Genomic DNA, 22,707 nt, shown 5'->3' on the forward strand with positions numbered 1-22,707 from the left:
GATTATATCAAAATGATTGTGCTCTATGTATAGTTAATTGTTGGATGTCACCTAGCATAAATCAGCGAAATGTATAGATATCAGTCACGACTCGTTATCCTACCTCGCATGTTCGCTCACTTATTACAGTAATATCTGTAAACAATAACCCCTTCAAAAAACGGATTCTCCCAAAGTATATAGGCCGTCCGAAAATATTACATATTTTTCACTAACATAATGATACCGTATCCCCAGCCCTACCAACCCATCCCATACGCCTATGTTAACCTATCGTGTGGGAGGATTATCATTCATTTCATTTCAACTTATGTTCGTACTTTTATCTAATTAAGGTTCAAGCACGCTGTTCTGGGCACACACTTCATCTATCCGCGTTGTCTGACCAGGACAGTGGGTTAGTTGGCTAGTGGTTAGTGAGAGAAGAGGGTGTATTGGCCTTACACCTAGCCATTGAGCCCTTAAAAAACCCTCTGCATATTTTTCATTCGTAGCAAGAGATCTTATATATGCACTTTCCCAGAGACAGGAATGCACTTTCCCAGAGACAGGAACGCACATACCACGTCCTTTCACCAGTTGTGGTGCACTGATTGGAACGAGAACAGAAAACCGAGGTGGTTCGATGCTGCGACACGATCACCTCAGGAGAGCACTCAACCAACTGAATTAAATCACACCACTTAGGCTAAGGAGTCTTGTTTACTAATCGCTACCAAACTAAGTACCTAGAAACCTCCACTTCGGATAAGATTTCAGCAAACTTTTTCTGATGTTCGTCATTGATGATTTGCTTCCCTTCAATTGGCACAATCTAAAATAATGAATTTTAACTATGAAAACACTGAAATTAACATTTATGCATTTAAACAATAATTATGTGAATTCTACAAATGACAGATATACTGTTACTGTTACTTAAGAAAAATGAAAGAGCAAGGTTTAAACATTATGCAGCTGCCAATGAGGCAATGTGAAAATAAAGCACATCATATGTTATATCGTCTGTTGCCAGATCTGTAGTTCGTGTGTTTTCTCACTTTCGATTTAGGGTGCTTCTTTTCCGACTGATACCACACTAGCCAGGCCCGGACCCAGACCTGGTGTGTTTTGGGCCTCCCACTAATAGTAGCAGTAGTAAATGAGCTTCGTCTATGATTTCTACATTGAGAAAACACAAGTATATTCTAAATCGACAAATACTAATGTAAACATATGTAACGTTTATACGTCCAGTACTAGAATATGCGTCTGAACTTTGGGATGGATGTTCTGGACTGGATGAGGAAAAGTTAGAAAAAGTCCAACTTGAAGCAGCAAGAATAATAACGGGTCTACCACTGTTCGCATCAAGATACGCGCTATACTCAGAAACAGGACTAGCCACACTTTTAGAACGCCGAAAGGCAACCTAATTATGTACTATGTATAAAATACTTACTAGGATGGCTCCTGACTTCTTAGTAAATTGTATACCACCCAGGGTTGAAGAGTGCGTTCCTTATAGATTAAGGAATCAAAATGACGTATCAATTCCTTTCGCAAGAACTAATTTACTTAAAATGTCATTTATACATTAAACAATAGACCTGTGGAATGCCTTGCCATTATAAATGTGAAACAGTGAAGGAATTTCCACTTTCAAAAAAGCAGTAGCACCCCAGAGCTGCAAGGTAATTTCATTATATTCATATGAAAATTGAAAGAGAAATATCTCCCACACTAGATTAGGAAATGGTTGCAGTACTTTAAATGCCCTCTTATATCGTTGTGGACTTATACCAGATCCCTCTTGAAACTGTGGATACCACTCTGAAAACTGCTATCATTATTTCTGTGAATGTAATCTCTTTACCAAACGGAGACAACTTCTTTTAGATTCTTTGTAAACGTTTGTACTGGCTAATCTGCATTTAGTATTGTATGGCAGTACTGTTGTAAATGATATATTAACAAATATTCTATATTGTACATAAATATATTAAACACAGCGTTTTGAATAATAATAATAATAATAATGTCTAATTAGAAAATTTGTTTCTAATTTTCATTATTATTCATACTTACCTAGTGCTAGCACAACAAATATGCTATTCAACCTGAGTCATACCTACACACTGCAGAATTCTCTCCCTTGCCGGATATGCGCAATGCTATCCTTGCACGGGCTACCTGTAACTTCATTCTCGGCTCAGTCCACCCACCGAGGGAAAGCCTCATAGGGGTGGGTGGGAGGTATAGTTTGTTGTGCTAGCACTAGGTAAGTATGAATAATAATGAAAATTATAAACAAATTTTCTAATAGTCTTATTCAACTTACTGTGCTAGCACAACAAATATGCTATAACGGATGTGCAATGACACCGTTAGAGCACGTGAATTCAACATTAATGGGAGGAGGTAAGAAAATAGAGGACTTACCCGTACCCAAAAAGCTCCTTTGAAGTAATGACATGGAGATGGGACGAACCACGACATATGGTAACAAGGAGTCAAAAAACTTTTGGGAATAAAATGGGGCTTCCCAAAAGAAAAACTCATCCCCATGAAAGGGAGGAAAAACATCTCCCCAGGGAGAGGAAACGGTAGACAACACTACAAAAAAACCCATCCCTCAGAAAAGGGTGGAGTGTTAAACATGTCCGAAGCGTGAATCGATAGCAGTCGGACGGAAAGAGGTCGACCCCTTTCCGTTGCCCTGCGCACAGACACGACGTGTTGAGCCGCAATGACTGTCTGGATCCTACGCGTACCGTCAGGACCAACCGCCATATCCCGGAAATAGAAACGGTCAAAAGTGTGTCGTCCTTTCCAAACCCCTGCATTCATGACCTTTATAATATCTAAAGAGTCATGAAAATTCAGGGAAGCAGAAATGGCTCGGATCTCATGTGGTTTAACAGAGAAATTCCGTAACACATGATCACCCGCCATCTCATATGCTAGCTTGATGGTAGCTGCTATCCATCGAGACAAAGCATTTTTTGTGACATCACCCGGCCTAATGGTATAAGAAATAAACAATCTCTTTTTACCCTGCCGCCCGTTTTTCGTATGCTCCAAATAATACTTCAATGCTCTCACCGGGCAAAGAAGTCTATCCTAGTTATCAGATGACAGTGTACGAGATAAACTGTGAATGACAGTAGGTGGAAACTCTTCCCCCGGAGACTGGTTTTTAGCAACAAAGATAGGGTCGGTACGTAAAGTGACAGACCCGTCCGAATTGTAATCAACCAAGTCATGCAAAAAAGCATGTATCTCACTGATCCGACGACAAGCTGCCAGTGAAACCAGAAACAGTCTTCCACGTCAAGGCACGAAGACTAGCAAACCTCAATGGCTCATAAGGCGCACCCTTAAGAAAATGTAACACCAGAAAGACATTCCATTTCGGAATAATGGAAGGTCGTTCAACCGTGGATTGTAATGATTTAAGTAAATCATGCAACACCAAGTTCGTAGAAAAGTCACGACATCCACACTGTTTAAGAGTAGTGAAAATCGCAGCTCTGTGACTTTTCACTGTCGTGACTTTAAGTTTCCTTTCTTGGACCAACGCCAGAAAGTACTCCGCTAAATCGTTGACAGTAGGCAATAAGGGATCGAAATCCCGTGCGTTCGCCCAACGAACCCACATACGCCAGTGACACTGATAAACCGACTCGGTAGATTTGCGCTTTGCTGAAGAGACGAGATGCGCAATTCTTGTCGAAAAACCTGATAACCTCCACGTGTAAAGCCGGAAGACCTCTGGCTTCGGATGCCACACTGTCTGACTCAGTCGCTGGCTGAGTAGATCGGACAACACTGGTAACCGGAACGGGACTGCCACTAACAGTGACAGGAGCTGTGGAAACCAGGGCTGCGCCACCCACAGAGGAGCTATCAACGTCACGTGACAAGGTTCCTGGACCACTTGTCCGACAGGCACTCCTGTATCGGATGAGTGAACCATAGGCCCAGAGGCACTATCGTGTCCCAATTGTGACCGTCCCACCGTGGGGACAAATGCCACTGGAGTGGTCGTTTGAATCGTCTGAACCGCACGATCAATGAGGCAAGAGATTCGAGGTGGCCCAACACCACGTGGAGAGATCGTACCGTAATACTTTGCTCCCCCATCAAACATCGCGCCGATGTTTGGAAATTGTGGATACGCGCATCGGTGGGACGAACCGACGCTACCACAAGATCGAAGACCACTCTGAGATATGTGAAAATCTGAGCCGGCGTTAACTCCGATTTCACCCAATTGGGAATAAAACCCAATTGGAGGATCGTGTCCAAAACCAACCCGACATTGGTCTGACACTCCTGTTGCGACGAAGCTGGGATCAACCAATCGTCCAGATAGGTATGCATTCGAACCCCTAACAAATGAACATGACCTACCACCGCTTTTACCACACGTGTAAAAGCATGGGGACTCGTCGCCAAACCGAACGGGAGCACACGAAACTCGTACGCTTTCCCGTCGAACAGGAAGCGCAGAAACTTCCAAAACGCCTTGTGCACCGGGACATGGAGGTATGCGTCATTCAGATCGATCGACGCAGCCCACTCCCCAATTTGAAGCAGGTTCCGGACCGAATGAACCGTTTCCATTTTCATGGAAGGAACATCGACGTAGACGTTCAGTGGCTTCAAATTTAGGATTGGTCTCCATTCCCCATTTTTCTTCCGTGCTAAGAAAAGATGAGAATAAAATCCCGGAGTGTCCAGACTGACTCTCTGGATGGCCCCTTTGTCGAGAAACTCGGCAATCATACTCTCCACTAAAACGCGCCGATCCGCGGACGGTTACGGCGGCATTCTCGGAGTGGAAGTAAGAGGGGGGCTCGAAGAAAAGGGTATTTTGTAACCGTGTCGAACGACCGACAGAACCCAGGGGTCTAGACCAGGCAGCTTGCACCAATTTCGAAGGAAATGGCGGAGCCTGCCCCCCACGGGTATGGTTGCTAACGGTACCTCCGAAAGCAACTGCCGATCGTTCACGTACCCTCACCCCAACCGCTTACCACCCGTAGGCGCAACGCCTTTGGTGGACTGAGAACGGAACGCAGTACGATGTTTGCGTCCTCGCTTAGCGGAAGACGGGTTGCATGTGCTCGGTATCCGATGAAGTCGTCAAAACCGGTGCCGCGACGACTCCACCCTGCCCCCCTTCTGTTTATAAAGGTAACCGTAACGACGATGGCGACGCCCGCGACGAAGCCACACAAACAGAAGAAGGCGCCGTCACTAACGAAGACGGCTCACGTACCACGGTCACAATAGGAGCCCGGGGGGGGGGGGGGGCGCTCCCGAAGTATCTGTAACTGTACTCGAAACACGGACCGACGAAAAAACACCCTTGTGTTTCCCCCCTTTCCGGACACTTTTCGAAGTGTCTACAGACTTGTGGGACCTACCCACTAAGTCCGACTTGCCGACTGCTGCCGAAGCAGACGACAAGATTTTGCTGGTACCCGAAACCTGAGTCTGCGAACCGAACCGAAACCACTGGTCAGGAGACCACATGGCGCAGATCTCACACTGACGGTCTTGAGAACAAGACCGACAGTCCGGACACAACACGTGTGTGTCTTTACGTCGTAAAGGAAATGGACAACCATCTCGCGAACAAACTTTCCGTGCGCTAGCTGTCAACGAACTCGCGTCGGACATGGTAAATTCAACACAGAATTCCCAACTACCAACCGTATGTCAAGTTCAACCAAAAAACAAACACAAAATTACAAGTAAAGAAAACTTTTTGCCAAAGCTTAACAGGTGTTAACAGGTGGACTGCAGAATTGAGAATGAAGTTACAGGTAGCCCGTGCAAGGATAGCATTGTGCATATCCGGCAAGGGAGAGAATTCTGCAGTGTGTAGGTATGACTCAGGTTGAATAGCATTTTTGTTGTGCTAGCACAGTAAGTTGAATAAGACTATTAACTCTAAATTAGTTACGCAGGAACCTGTCTGCTAGGAATATTTTATAAATTGGGTTGTCCGATTGGAAAATAAATCACCTTCGTTTGCTTTCATTCCTTTTTTATTTATTTATTTACTTACTATTTTGTATTTTTGTGTGTTTTGTTTTTCTCTCATGTATATACTTCTCTTTGAATATTTTTTGTATATTCTTGTAATAATCGTAGTCGCCGTTATTGTCATTATTGTATGTTATTAGGAGAGGGCCCCGTAAGTTGGATAACTTGTGTCCAATCTATTTGTACCTTATATGCAATAAAATATGTTTCAATCAATCAACACTAGCATTCTACATTAAGAATAAAAAAAAGTTTAGTAAAAAGGTGTTATTTCAGTAAATAATAGCCTAAATTACTTTTCCTTTTGGTTATGTGGATTATACTACATTTTTTACTGTGTTACTGGGATCTATCTCAATCGGTACAGCGTTTGCCTGAGATGCTTGCGTCATAGCAGGGTTTCTGCCAGGGTGTAAAACGGCTATGGCGTCATACCCACATTTTTTGCATATTTTATTTTTTTAAGTTAAACTTTTGACAAAGTTACTTACTCGTTACTGTATGATTTTCTTAACCCTAACCCTAAATCTAACCCATTTTCTCTCTGGGAGAGGACCACCATACCCCCTGTCAATTGTGGTTGTATTCAGCTCCACATTGTAAATATTAAATTACCCAGAAACCCTGCATAGGATCGTACAACATCAGTTGACCCATTCTGAGATGGGGGTTTTCCAGTCCCATCTTGTTCCCTACTACTGGTATATTAAAAGCCACGTGGAAAAATGTTTTACATAGAATAGCTGATGATTACTAAATCAGTCCTCTGGCGGAGACATTGTTTGCTTACCTTAACAAGAACAAGCTCTCTATTTCTAGTTCCCTTAAACACTTCTCCAAAGACGCCCTCTCCTATTTTAGAAATTGTCTTCATCACACTAAAATAATGAGAAAGAAAACATTACCATTATACATAAACAACAGGTATGGTTACTTTTACAAATGTTAGCACATTCTTCACTGTAAAACGTATATATCGCCTAAGTATATCAAATTGGATCCTGGTATAAACAGTGAATTTTATAAACCAATAGAAATGAGCGGTTCAAAATTATCAAGATTATCTTGCCCTTCTATTAAACATATTGCACGTGGATCACAACAATAAGAACATTTAAAAAATTGGCCTCTGAAAAATAGCTAGCATATTGATTAAAAACTGTCATGAAAACTTCGAGAACAAACTGCACCTATACTATACCATAAGTTCACTAGATTTAATGGAATCACAGAAACAACGAAAACAAGATATAAAAAGGCAATCCATCAAACCCAGAAATGTGACATGTGCGATCTTTTTTTTTTCTCTTATTTTTTGTCCAACAGATTTACGCTTTATGGCTAAATGCAAGATAGTGGGAAATTATCTAATTAAAACTTTAATACTGGTATACCAATGATCTTTATAGATTTGTATGACATTAAATTTAGCTGTATGGTCAAAATGGCGGCTTTTTTGGTCATAAAATGGATACATTTGATATCCAAGTCTTATAAAGGGCATACTTTCCTGCAATAAATGTGAGAAAGTAGGCTATCAAACCACACCACACACATAAAATGAGTTCAACATATATGTGTGGTATGACCCACGATGGTTGCCAAATCATTAGTATTTGCATTATGGGATTGGCAACATGATTGGGACGGGTGCGGCTGTGAACAAACGTCATACTATCAAGACAGTCTTGGGAGAGTGGCAGTCCTCCTATAGGTAGTGCAGGAAGGATGAAATAGTCTTGTGTCGTCCTCGCATCGGTCATACATATTTGACTAATTCATTTATCTTGAAGAAAGATCCTCCACCACAGTGTGTGCACTATCAGTGTACTCTGACCGTGCGTCACATTTTGGTGGAGTGCAAGCATCTGCGAGAGATAAGAAAAGATATGTTTGGACGCAGAAATGTGATGGAATCCTTTCGATTCCATACAGAACTTTTATTGCAATTTTTACGTGATACTGAGTTTTATTCTAAAGTTTAATTATATCTATCTGTGATATTTGTATTTTTACACAGTCCTTTACACTGTTTTTATTTAACTGTTGAATTTTTATCTTGATGTTGATCATCACTTTAGTTTTTTCCATTTACCATAGTTTGACATCCAATAGCCAATGTATTTTTCGTGCTGGTGTGTCGTTAAACGTACATTCATTCAACTGACCAGAAGCAAAACCACTAATTTATGATGATGTTGATTCAGTTTGAGCTTTGTTATATAAACTAGGCCTCAATCTAATTTAAAGATAAAAAAAATACAAAATACTGATTTTAATTGGAGACCGATTTTTGATCGCCTAGAAATTCAACACTTGACCAGTCTATTCCCTAAACCTGTAGTGAGGTCATGTTGATTTTTACCTGGGACATCCAAATATATTAATGAAAGTATACGTTTTTAAAATTAATTCAATGCAGACTGGTGCTAAAGAAAAGGACGATTGCCTCTTATTTCAATGTCTGTACACTTACTTGAATCTACACACTTACTTGAATCTACATTGACGACATAGATGGTTTCTTTTTTCTATCCTAATAAAGGGCTGCTGAATACAAATAAATATGTTGTCCATCTGAAACATTACATTTAAGGAGGTCAATATTAGTGTCTACAAAATAATAAATGTGTTGAAAATACCTTTAATCCAAGTATAAAAGCATGTTGCTTTTTTTCTTCTTTTTTTCTTTTTTCCCCCCTTCTGCTATTTTGACCATATAACAATAACTTGTCTAAAGAGAAACATAGGTGTTTGGATTCAGCACCTTTAATTTTGGTTATAAAACGTATGTTGGGTACAGTACTAAAGAAATGGTCGCACAAAAATAAATAAAAACATGGTATGTGACACAGTATTAATCCTAATGTCGTATATATGTCTGAAGATTAGGTGACTTCACGTTTGTACATGCACCTGTGTATGGATTTTGACAAATCAATGCTGGATGTAATAATATAACATTGACTTTAAAACAAAATTAAATTATATCACCATCATTGGAAAAACAATACATTGATCTTCAGTATAGGTAAAAGTTAAAATACTGGTATGAAGTATTAAATTTTACCTGTTGGGAAAAATAAGAGTAAATTAACTTGCAAGTACATAAATGTCGGAATTAGCAGTATGCAATAAGATGAGCACAAACATTGACTGTCGTATTAGTTATCAGATTTAATTCTTATTGAAGACCTTAGCGTAACCAATAAAGGCAATATATGAATCAATATACACATTATTTATGAATAAAGCTTAATTTGTTCAAGAAATATAGAGCAGCTTCAAATACATCAACAAACTCGCATAATACATTATTTGTATTCCTAATATATGATATTGACGATACCGAAACACACGATGGTAATAATTTCTTTATCATATAATCTCAAGCGTAATACAACACGTTTTTGTAAACTGTACACGCAACTTTAATTCCAGTCGGCCATTACTAGATATTCAAATGATCTACGAATATGTGGTCAGTCTTTAATGTCGTTATTTTGGATGTCCTTATATCAAAATAAACTAGTGCGTAACGTTTGTTTAGTACGTGTTCTTAAATGTCAATAAACCTAGTGCCGTGACCTCCATTAATTTACATGTAATTTCTAAAGTTATCAAATTCGTAAGGTATGTGATCTGAATAACATCACATACTTTGACTGCACTGAAAATGTAAGATATTATATGATACATGAATTAGTGTTTTTCGGTATCGTCAATATCATATTATTAGGAATAAATATTGTATTATGGGAACCTCTGGCGAGCATAATACAGCTTGTATTCCTAATTTATTATATTGACGATACCGGCAAACACGAGGGTAATAATCACTTTTATCATATAATGTAATACATCAAAATAAACTAGTGCTTAGCGGTTTGTTTGGTTTTTGTTTGGTTTTTCAGAATGCTCGACAGTGTTCAGTGTAAACTTGCTATTGAAATGGTTTTGTTTGATGACTATGAATGCACACGTCAATTATAGTGTCACCTTAGTACAGTTGCTTAAATGTCAATAAACTTAGTGCCGTGACCTCGATTAAATTGCCCCTGCGTGTGCTGTAACCTCACCGTGGTGCAGGGGTGTAACATTCTCTTTGAGAATGGCCAATACAGCACAAATTGAAGTTTAGAGTAAAATTCGGTGTCCGTAAAATTCTGTGATATTTGTATTTGTATTTTTGCACAGTACTTTACACTGTTTTTGTTTAAACCTTGAATTTTTATATTGATGTTGATCATCACTTTATTTATTTGCATTACCATAGTTTGACACCCAATAGCCGATGTATTTTTCGTGCTGGGGTGTCGTTAAACATTCATTCATTCTATTCTATTCGATTAAATTACATCTAATTTACAAAGTTATCAAATTCTGACAAATATCACATAGTTTTATTACACCGGCTGGGCCGTGCTGTGCTGTGCTGGGCTGTGCTGTGCTGGGCTGTGCTGTGCTGTAGACACTTTAACATGTTGTATTGTATTTGATAAATAGTGTTAAATTAGTTTAAGCTTCTTTTTTCAATGTATTTTCTTCTGCTGTTAGTTTTACCATAGTTTTACACCCAATATTTTTCGTGCTGGGGTGTCTTTGGAAATCTATTCTATTCATTCATAGATTGCAAATTTGTTTCACCTCAGCCTGCAGACATTTCTTCCTCCGTGTGTCGATCTTTCTTGCTAGGCGCTTGCTTTCTGGAGGATGGTTGTGTCCTTTACGGCCTTTGACAAATACACCGGCCTCTGTCGAAACAGTCGCTGTGCAGGTGTTCCCCGCCCTGCACCGCCAGTAAATTCGCTGATCAGTCACTTTCTACAACAATTAACCTTTTTTTAATCCAGGTTTGTACGTCATTAAATAAAACATTTCTTCTTAATATTTTACAATTAAAGTGACAGACCCGTTTTTAAACACAACGATGTATTTCTCACTTTTGGAGTCACGGTTTTTTGTATAACTGAAAACAGACATTACATAGATTGTATTGTGCCCATTGTCTATGTCCGTACATCTGAAAGGTTTCGGGTCATCCTGGTGTAGACCGTGGGCCCACTATAACCCCCGTCCCCCTTTGGGATTTTTCAAGATGAGTATATTGAAGCCTATCCATGGACACATTCAAATCGGGTTGTCTGCAGGCGATCTGTTGGTATGTGTGCTCGTAGGCCACGTTTGTGTGTAGGCACCCTATTTATTTTTAACAAGGCAAATTTATGATCAAGGTGAATATTCCATACAATTTTCAAAAATATATGAAAATAATTCTAGACTATATCACTGCTTTTACTTTCACCAGAAATTATATTTTTGGGGCATCTGACTAAGAATAGTGAGTCAATGAATTTGAAATGCTATGAGTATTGCAAACATAGTACAATAAAAAACATTTTTAACAGGTTTAATTATTCATGCTAAACTACATGTTCATAACAACAAACCACAAAGCAATGCAATATATGTGGTATGGATATACTCGCGAAAAATTTACAGTTCCCGATATATATATAATTCTCTTTGTACACGTGTGTGCGCGCGCGTGTGCGCGTGTGTGCGTGTATCATACTTAAAACATTCTGAACCTTTTATTATTGTATTGTATTTAATATTTTAAGGCAGCATTGTTTCAGTATGGTGCCGTCTAAACCATTTACATGGATATTTTGAATATTTTTTTATATTAAACACGTCTTACAAACAAAAAAGTTTATTTCCGTACCATTTTAGGCAAGTCTTCATTATATACTCTTCAAAAGAAGAAACGCAAAACCACATTGTCGTAACATTTGGAGAATTGATTTAATTATTGAATGGTGAGTCCGATAATTACCAAATGTTGCAGGATTGTTCACAATTCACTCTAGTCCATTGTGAGTAAGTGATAGGACACACCACCAAGGTCAAGGTCATCTGGAGTCAATACCGGGTGTGGCCTCCGCGTGTGTTGACAACTGCCTGGCACCGCCTGCCCATTGAAGCAACCAGAGTACGGATGACGTCCCGGGGGATGGTGGCCCACTCGGCCTGCAAGGCTGCTGCCAGCTCGGGCAGGGTCTGGGGCTGTGGTTGTCGCTGTCGGAGGCGTCGGTCCAACTCGTCCCATAGATTCTCAATTGGGTTCAAATCCGGTGATATCGATGGCCAAGGAAGGACATTAATGTTGTTGTTCTGTAGGAAAGCCGTTGTGAGACGTGCTGTGTGAGGCCTGGCGTTGTCATGTTGGAACACTGCGTTGGCGTTGGCCATAACTGGAACGATGTGTGGCCGGAGGATCTGGTCAATGTAGCCCTGTGCATTCAGGTTGCCCTGCACGTGGACCAGGTCAGTTCTGCCAGTGTGTGAGATGGCTGCCCACACCATGACACTACCCCCGCCGAATCTGTCCACTTCCTGCACGCAGTTTGCCGCATAACGTTCACCACGACGCCTATACACGCGACATCTTCCATCATGACGTCGGAGCAGAAATCGGGACTCGTCACTGAACCACACCTGTCTCCATCGCAGTTGAGGCCATTGTCGATGAATCTGGCACCACTGCAGTCGGAGTCGACGGTGTTGTGGTGTTAAGATGACACCTCGAACTGGACGTCTGGCACGAATTCCTACCTCACTTAGGCGGTTCCGTACGGTCTGGTCGGATATCCTGCGCAAACCTGGTATTGCTGCGGCTGTGGAGGTGGCAGTAGTCAATCGTTCCCGAAGGTGGCGTACCCGGATGTAGCGGTCCTGCCCGGGGGTAGTGACCCGTGGTCGACCGGATCTAGGGAGGTCACGTGTTGATCCATGTTGCTGGTAACGGTCCCACAGTCTGGAGATGGTGCTTGGGACACATGGAATGCCCTGGCAACGGCCGTTCTGGATTCGCCTGCGTCTAGTCGGCTGATGGCATTGTTTCTCTGCGGTTCACTGAGACGTGGCATGTCCTGGATTGTCAACTGTCGGCCAGATACAGAGGCCAGGCAAGCGAACACCCTGCACTTTTATACTGTCGGTGTTCATGTTGCACGTGCAGACAACGCACGTGCAGTGGTGACATGGTTTGCACGTGGCTGCGTTTTTGCGAATATTCACATTTTGGAACTTTATTGTACAGTAGCTGCGTTTTATCGAATGTAACCGTGGGAATGTCTTTGGGACATGCAATGACCTTATATTCACAAAGCATGAACCGGTAGGAAACATAAAATCGGAGTTATAACCCATTTGTACCCTTTTGCGTTTCTTTTTTTTTAAGAGTATATATACAATTCACCCATCTCACAACAGTCGTTTGTTTTGTTTTGTTTTGTTTGGGGATTTGTGTGTGTTTTGTTGTTGTTGTTTTTTGTTGTATTGCAGTTCTATTTATATTATGCTTAACTTATGTTTTGGTGTATATTGACATCTACAGAGAATACTGTCATCAGGCACTATAAAAATCTAACTTTGATTCACAATTGGCAATCATTTTATCTGACCCAAATATGAGGGTATGTGAAGTTCACAATTTTCTATTTCTACATCCTTCCTTTTATTTTATAAAGTAGATGTTAATAACAATTAACAAAACAATATAATATGAGGTATTCTTCTCAAACTAAGTTAATCAATGTCACAAATGTATTAATTTCTATATATACATACTTAGGATTGCCTGAAGCTTTTATTATTAAATTTAAAAAAATTGACCTGGCTTTTTAAAACATATTGAGGCTTCATTATTCAAATGTGGTTCAGTATATGTAATTTGTATACTATGTTCACAAATTTATGAAGATGTCCCTCTGTTCTTAGTACCAGCCAATTATAAGTACCTTTCCTTTGCAGTTCATCTATCTCACAGAAGCTTGTAATATTTTTTTTAAACATATTTCTATTTAAATTGTGCTTAATTTATGCTTAGGTTTATATAATTGACATCAGATATAGTCATCAGGCATATCTAGCACTTGACTTTCTTTCCTATTTCAGTCGTATCATCGGACTCAAATATAATGTCAATTATGTTCACAATATCTGTACTTTTGTATGTTTCATGTCAACAGCTCTTGTAGCATTAGATCACAAACCATCCACTTCAGCTTCAGTATTTCGTTGGACATTTCCCAACCAGGTCCATGTGATTGAGGAATACCCTGGACATTGTTATATGACTAATACCAAATAAGACATGGTAATTTGCTCTCTTGCAATCTGCTCTATTGGCACAGCGTATTTCCAGGGAATCTCTCCTGGATGGAAGGTTTGCAAATAATTCACAGTAGCATAATAACAGCATTCGTGGTTGGCACTAAATTTCTTATGTGAAATGAAAACCAAAAAACCTCTGCCCTCAGCTTCTTGGGAAGAGGGTTCTATTTGCGAGACAAAGTAAATGTTTCAAATGAAAACCATATCTGAGAGTGTTTTAAGTACACAAGAAGATGCAGAGATAAAGATTACACTTAAAGGGACATTCCTGAGTTTGCTGCATTGTAAGATGTTTCCGACTAATATATTTCTACGATTAAATTTACACATTAAATATATTTTCTTGTTTAGAATATCAGTGTCTGTATATTCAATATGTTTCTGGTCATCTTAATATACGTAAGAAGCCCAAACTGGATTTTGTCTTTAAATAATTTCGTACGAACGAAAAAAACTATATTTCAGGAAATAAAATGAAATGTAACCTAGTACAAATATTAGAACGACCAGAAACACGTTTAATATACAGCCACTAATATTTTATGCAGAAAAATATATTTGATATGTAATTACAATCTTTAAAAAGGCTCTGTTAGTCGACAACATCTTAAACATTGCAGCAAACTCAGGAATGTCCCTTTAATGTCTGTACATTGCTGCCAGTTCACCATCCCAGATACGAACATTTCATACACACAACTTGGCAACAAGAGGCATCTTATAGATGTGCACATCATCATTAAGGATGCAGGGAAGACACCAACTAGCAATTATAGCTATGCTTCCCATTAGTGGCTATGATACCAACAGTGCTTTTATGGTTTTGAATATTCTCAAGGAACACCAAGACTTCCTTGAAATGTTGTCAGCTCATGGAAGGTCAGTAAAAATTGATGTTCATATATTAAAGAAGTATATCATTTCATATACCTTCTCTCCGGGTGTGCAGGTGCGTATAATTATTTGGTGCGTATAATTATTTAAAAAACCCACTGACTTGAGAAATATCTGGAAATGTTTGTTGCCAAACCAAGGATGATAATATTGAAATACAGTAGAGTATAAATCAGCCTTCTCCACTCTACATGTATGTATTCATAAGGAATTATCTGAGAATGCACATAAAGAGAAAGAGAACATATTGCCAAGTTGTCATTTAGTATCAGACATACCAGGCTATTCCCCAACCAAATGGTCATATGGCTGAGAAATTTCAGAAGGAACACTAGAGGCGAAATAGTGATATTATACCACAAACTTGATGAATATACTGATGGAGGAACCACAGCAGAGCCTGAAGAAGGAGAATACCAGAAATTGTGAACATGACCGACATATTTTAATTGCATGAAAATACAAAGGAATATGAAAGGAAGTCAAAACATTCCTAGACAATATTCGATGCAGAAATTAATCATATACACCTGAGCATGTAAATATAAAGGCAAATCTAAAAATACAGACTAGTATAAGATGAACTTCTGTGAGATATAAATTGCACATGTAATGCAAAAGAAATTATGGTAGGTACACAGAACTGATGTTTTAAATTTTTAACACTAGTGTTCAATAAAGAGGGACATCTTCATAATATTGATAGGCATACATGTATACTGAACAAAATTAATTAAGGGCTAATAAACGTTCTTATATTATAATTATTTGTTACTGTCATATTATTTTAGCATGTTTTGGTCATATATATGACTTCTACATATTGTTTCAGTAATATTGTACTGGTGATACACGCAAAAAATACTGGGTCTTTCACATATTTATGAAAAAAAAATATTGAAATGAACATTAGGATAGTATTTGTTACACATTTGTTCAGAATGATATTTGTGATTGTGCTCTCTCTCAATTGTTATTTAAGTCATTAAATTTAAGAACATGCCACAATGCTGACCACTTTCAACGGAAGAAGTTGTATTTCATCCCATATTTAAAGGAAAATGCCATAATATCTATTTCATCCCATATTTAAAGGAAAATGCCATAATATCTATTGGTCTTTAATTAATTTTGTTGAGTATAGTATAGGCTGATATATTGAACCATATTTGAATAATGCTGCGTCAATGTATTAAATAGTGCAATTTTTAATAATGGAAGGTTCAAGCAGCCCAAAGTATGTTTAAATAAATGCATTTTAGGCATTGCTTAACTTTTGCCGATGAGTATATCATTATTCATACCACATATTGCATTGTTATTTGGTTTGTTAATATTAACATCTAGTATAGGGTGAATATCATTCATTTTGACCTTGTATCTGTTAAAAATGTATATGGACGACAACTTTATCACTATATTTGATTTTTCCACATAGCATTTATAGGACAAAATGTGCAACGGTACCCCTATTCAAATGACAATATTTTCTTTTAATTTACCAACATTTTTGCTGCAGATATTAAATTCATATATAATGGGGTTTTAAAAATACTTGCCTCCAAAAATGGCTAGGAGGGGCAGGGTTTCGATATCTGGCCATGGACTAGTGTTTCAGCTGCCAAGTCTGCTTTGGATTTGCCTCATGCCAGGGTTGGTGTGCCTTATACTGATTTTAAAAATAATATCAACAAATTTATCTTTTCGACTTGGCAACATGAGTGGGACGGTGCGGTTTCGAACAAGCTTCGTTCTATCAAGTCAGTCTTGAGAGAGTGGCAGTCCTCCTATAGACAGTGCAGAAAGGATGAGGTAGTCTTGTGTCGTGCCCGCATCGGTCATACTTACTTGACCTATTCATTTCTTTTGAAGAAGGATCCTCCACCTCAGTGTGAGCGCTGTCAGTGTACTCTGACGGTACGCCACATTTTGGTGGAGTGTCCTCATCTCAGAGACTAGAAAATATATTATTTTGGTCAGAGAAATATGATGGAATCATTTCGATTCCATCCAGAATTAGTTTTACAATTTTTACGTGATACTGACTTTTATTCTAAATTTTAATTTTATCTGTCTGTGATATTTGCATTTTTTCACAGTCCTTTACACTGTTTTTATTTACATCTTAAATTTTTATATTGATGTGATTCAACATTTAATATTTTTCGTGCTGGGGTATCGTTAAACATTCATTCATTTGTTGTTTTACTTTTACTATAGTGTGACACCCAATAGTCGATGTATTTTTTCGTGCTGGGGTGTCGTTAAACAATCATTCATTCTAATATCACAAATGCATTGTTCATATTTTTTTAACCTTAGGGAATTGTTCATATTTTTTTAACCTTAGGGAATCTAGTGTATGTTAAGGGCAATTCCCCATGTCAGCGTCACAGACACTTGGTTCAGTCTAATGTAACTTTATCTGAATGTGTTAGAGGTAAGTAGACTAACCAATCTCAAGATTATTTTCACCATGTTAAAACTAAGGTCTGCGACTTTAAAGGAACATTCCTGAGTTTGCTGCAATTTTTAAGATGTTATCGACTAACAGACATTTTATCGATTGTAATTACATTTCAAATATATTGTTCTGCATAGAATATTAGTGGCTGTATATTAAACGTGTTTCTGATCGTTCTACTATTTGTATTAGGTTATATTTCATTTTATTTCCTAAAATATATTTTTTCGTACGTACGAAATTATTTGAAGACAAAATCAAATTTGGGCTTCTTACAAATATTAAGATGGCCAGAAACACATTGAATATACAGACACTGATATTCTAAACAAGAAAATATATTTAATATGTAAATTTAATCGTAGAACTATTTTATTAGTCGAAAACATCTTACCATGCAGCAAACTCGGGAATGTCCCTTTAACTAAATATGTATTGTTTTAATTTAAAATTACCTTAGTTTTACATGTAGCTCGATAACAACCTATATTACGGTACACAGATTTACCAGCTCGCCAGAGGGCGTATTCACCAGGATGGTACAAAATGGGGAAAGAGTTCCGAATGTTCCCCAGTATCTATCGATATAAAGAGAGATTTTTTGATGGGGATTATATAGAAGAGGGGCATGGTCTTTTCGGTAGGGGAGGGAGTAAATAAAAAATTAATTTTAAATAAATATATTTTCTTTCTTCTTTTATACCTTCCTTTCTTCTACTCACATTAGTTTATTTTAACTGATTAATGACATGTATTACAAACATTAACATTTTCACTTACCTTGATGAGATTAGAACTCCAGGTGACAGCTTGAGAGTCTTCAGCGTTATCGATTGAGCTATCGAGTAAGTTGTTTAAGGGTCAATTTGTTTATGTCTAATTTGTTTATGTCTTTCGTATAACATTATTTTACGGAACCACCCGAACGTTAGCGAAAATATACGATCGTAATAAACAGGTAGAATCCATTAGCTGTCCAGTTGAATAAAAGTTAATACATTAGTGCGTGCACTTGCATGCGTGTCATGAAACAGGCATTGCATGTATTTTGTGTGGGAGTGTAAGGTAATATAAAGGGTAAGCACTGTTAATTTCACATCATTTGTTTGGAATGGCAGATAAGCGTAAATGTGAGTCCTGATAGCGAAATTGGTAAAAGAAAAACGTGGTAAAATTCGCCCTTTGAATTTTCATTCTTTATTCTCAAACGTTAGATACAACTCAAAAGTGCATATCTTTTTGTCAGGACTTTAAATTATTACCCACATTTGTTAAAGGGACATTCCCGAGTTTGCTGCATTGTTAGATGTTTCCGACTAATAAAATATTTTTACGATTGAACTTACACATTAAATATATTTTCTTGTTTAGAATATCAGTGTCTGTATATTCAATGTGTTTCTGGTCGTCTTAATATTTGTAACAAGCCCAAACAGGATTTTGTCTTCAAATAATTTCGTACGTAAGAAAAAAAATGAAATTTAACCTAGTACAAATACTAGAAGGATCAAAATAGTAGTAGTGGTGGCACTTGGGTACCATGTATGCAAATGAGCTAGGTCACGTGACCTGTCCTCTATGCATGGGGGCGTAGCCTAATGACGTCACGTTCAGTGCATTGACCTCCGGGTCATGCAGCTGGCGGACCTTTAAGCGTGGGGACGCTACTTTAATGGGGTTAATGACTTGGACAGCTGTGGGAACCTGACCTCTGCGTCAGGAAACACCGGATATTGGTAAGATTGATGGGTGTGCTAACCGTCGGGGGGGGGGGGGGGGGGGTCCTTTGATGTACAGGAAACAGATGGTGCGGAAGTCGTTAATGACCCCTAGAGTGGTGTCGGATGACGGGGTGCTTATTTAACTGTGACAGCTGTTTGATGTACAGGAAACAGATGGTGTGGAATGAATGAATGAATGTTTAATGACACCCCAGCACGAAAAATACATCGGCTATTGGGTGTCAAACAATGGTAAATGCAAAAAACAATTGTTTTATGATCAACATGAATATAAACATTCAACAGTTAAATAAAAACACAGTGTAAAGGACTGTGTAAAAATACAAATATCACAGATAGATATAATTAAAATTTAGAATAAAACTCGGTGTCGCGTAAAAATTGTAAAATACGTTCTGGATGGAATCGAAATGATTCCATCACATTACTTTGACGAAAAATATCTTTTCGAGTTTCATGAAGATGCTTACACTCCACCAAAATGTGGCGTAGCGTCAGAGTACACTGACAGTACTCACACTGAGGTGGAGGATCTTTCCTTAAGATAAATGAATGAGTCAAGTGAGTGTGACCGATGCGGGCACGACACAAGACTACTTCATCCTTCCTGCAATGTCTATAGGAGGACTGCCACTCTCCCAAGACTGGCTTGATAGCATGAAGCTTGCTCGCAACCTCACCGTTCCAATCACGTTGCCAAGTCGAAAAGATAAATTGGTTGATATTATTTTTTAAATCCGTATAAGCTACACCAACCCTGGCATGAGGCAAATCCAAAGCAGACTTGGCAGCTGAATCTGCCTTTTCATTACCCCTGATGCCAACATGGCTGGGCACCCAACAAAATACATCATCTTTGTTGGCAATAGATAAAAAGACACTTTCGTATCACCATCCCAATTAAGGGATGGTCCAGCTTCATATTACGTAAAGCTTGGAGACACGAAAGTGAGTCTGTAAAAATAATAAATTTGGATGCTATTGAATCTTTGATTTCTTCTAAGGCTCTAATGACTGCCCAAACTTCAGCACTAAAGATTGATGCTGAGTCGGGCAGTCGCATGTAAAGTATTGTGTCGGATTAAAAAACTGTAGCACAAGCCACAGAATTCCCATCCCGTGATCCATCTGTATACACAGGAATGTAATCACGGTACTTGTCCTGAATTTCCATGAAAAACTGTTTGTACACAACAGCATCTGTACGATCTTTCTTTAGGTGCAAAAGATGAAACACAATTTTAGGTGGTGTAATACACCAAGGTGGTAAAACAAAATATGAAGGAGTTTCCAAAGTGTCAGTTAAATCAATGTTGGAAAGCGACAAAAAACGCTTAATGCGAAGACCAAATGTACGAATAGCGTTCAGCCTTGCATCAAACAACTTCATATATTTGTTGTCAAACACCGCATCATGTGTTGGTAAAGATTTAATCTTGGCAGCATACTGCAGAGAAAGCTTGGCACTTCTAGCACCCAAACAAGGTTCGTGTGCATCAACGTACAGGCTCTCTACAGGAGATGTTCTAAATGCACCATGACAAAGCCCAATCTTCCCTGATTGTGTATAGGATCTAGCATCTGCAAGTAAGACGTGCGTGCCGACCCATACACAATGCATCCATAATCTAGTTTAGACCTTACAAGAGATCTATACAGACGGAGCATAACCTTTCGGTCTCCTCCCAATTCTGTATTACCAATAACTTTTAAAATATTGAGAGCTTTCAAGCCCTTCTTTTTAACATATTTGAGATGGGGCACAAAAGATAGCTTCCTAGTCTCCTCCACAACTGGAATTGAAGTTTGGGTCTAAGTGGAGACCTCTTTTCTGGCAGATATGCATACAAACCGTTTTTGCCTTTGAGAATCGAAAACCATTGTCAGTTGCCCACTGATGAACTTTATTCAAACAAAGCTGCAACTTACACTCAATGATACTCATATTGGACGATCTATAGCAAATCTAAAATCATCGACATATAACGAGCAATCCACACCAGGTGTTAAACACTGGGTGATGCTGTTAATTTTCACAGAAAATAAAGTTACAGACAGGATGCTACCTTGAGGTACACCCATCTCCTGTGGGTGAATGTCGGACAAAGTCGAACCCACCCGGACTTTAAAAGATCTATCTTTTAAAAATTGAGATATAAAAACAGGAAGGCGACCTCTAAGGCCCATGCCATGGAGGTCGTTTAAAATCCCATACTACCACGTGGTATCGTAAGCCTTCTCCAAATCAAAAAACACTGAAACCAAGTGCTGATTATGGATGAAATCTTCCCTACAAAACGTTTCAAATCTAACAAGATGATCAACCGTGCTACGTCTAGATCTGAACCCACATTGCACGTTAGTGAGCAATTTGCGAGATTCGAGAAAGAAAGAAAGAAGTGTTTTATTTAACGACGCACTCAACACATTTTATTTACGGTTATATGGCGTCAGACATATGGTTAAGGACCACACAGATTTTTTTAGAGGAAACCAGCTGTCGCCATATAGGCTACTCTTTTACGACAGGCAGCAAGGGATCTTTTATTTGCGCTTCCCACAGGCAGGATAGCACAAACCATGGTCTTTGTTGAACCAGTTATGGATCACTGGTCGGTGCAAGTGGTTTACACCTACCCATTGAGCCTTGCGGAGCACTCACTCAGGGTTTGGAGTCGGTATCTGGATTAAAAATTCCATGCCTCGACTGGGATCCGAACCCAGTACCTACCAGCCTGTAGACCGATGGCCTGCCACGACGCCACCGAGGCCGGTCATCGCGAGATTCGAGATACCAGACAAGTCGACGATTGATCATACGTTCCATGGTTTTACAAATGCAACTTGTCAAAGCGATAGGGCGATAACTAGGAGGATTGGTTGGATCCTTAACAGGCTTGGGAATAGGAATGATAATAGCTTTCCTCCAATCAGAAGGTAAGTCTCCAGAAATCCAGATGTTATTAAAAATATTCAAAAGAACCATCAAAGATGATTCAGGTAAATGTTTTAATAACTGATAATGAATTCCATCCGGTCCTACTGAAGTATCATGGGCTCTACGAAAGAGCATCCTGCAATTCCTCCATAGAGAAATGCCTGTTGTACACTTCAGCATTTTCGGATGAAAAATTAATGGACTGCTTTTCAGCTTTAGTTCTGACAGATGTAAAAGCATCTGTACTGAAAGCAGAAGATGAGTTATGAGAAAAGTTGTCTGCCAATGCATTGGCAATGTCACAATGAGACGTGACATCCGTGTCATTGACAGACAAATGATGAACTGTATTACTGGATTCTTTACCTTTGATTTTACGGATCCTATTCATGCATGCATCCAGGTTGTCTACTGTAGGTTCACGTTTGAACCGCTCAAGCAACCTGTTT

At 38.9% G+C, this 22,707-nt stretch overlaps 1 long non-coding RNA gene across 1 annotated transcript; it reads right to left on the minus strand.

Moving 5' to 3' along the window:
• Window positions 1-643: 643 nt before the first annotated feature.
• Window positions 644-10,857, minus strand: LOC121367364. Its single transcript, XR_005957370.1, has 3 exons — window positions 10,687-10,857; window positions 6,830-6,917; window positions 644-814 (listed from the first exon to the last, which is right to left on the minus strand). It is a non-coding gene; the product is annotated as an uncharacterized LOC121367364 (long non-coding RNA).
• Between the last annotated feature and the right edge of the window lie 11,850 nt (window positions 10,858-22,707).

Source organism: Gigantopelta aegis, chromosome 1, assembly GCF_016097555.1.
Source record: "Gigantopelta aegis isolate Gae_Host chromosome 1, Gae_host_genome, whole genome shotgun sequence".
NCBI classification, from domain to species: domain Eukaryota; kingdom Metazoa; phylum Mollusca; class Gastropoda; order Neomphalida; family Peltospiridae; genus Gigantopelta; species Gigantopelta aegis.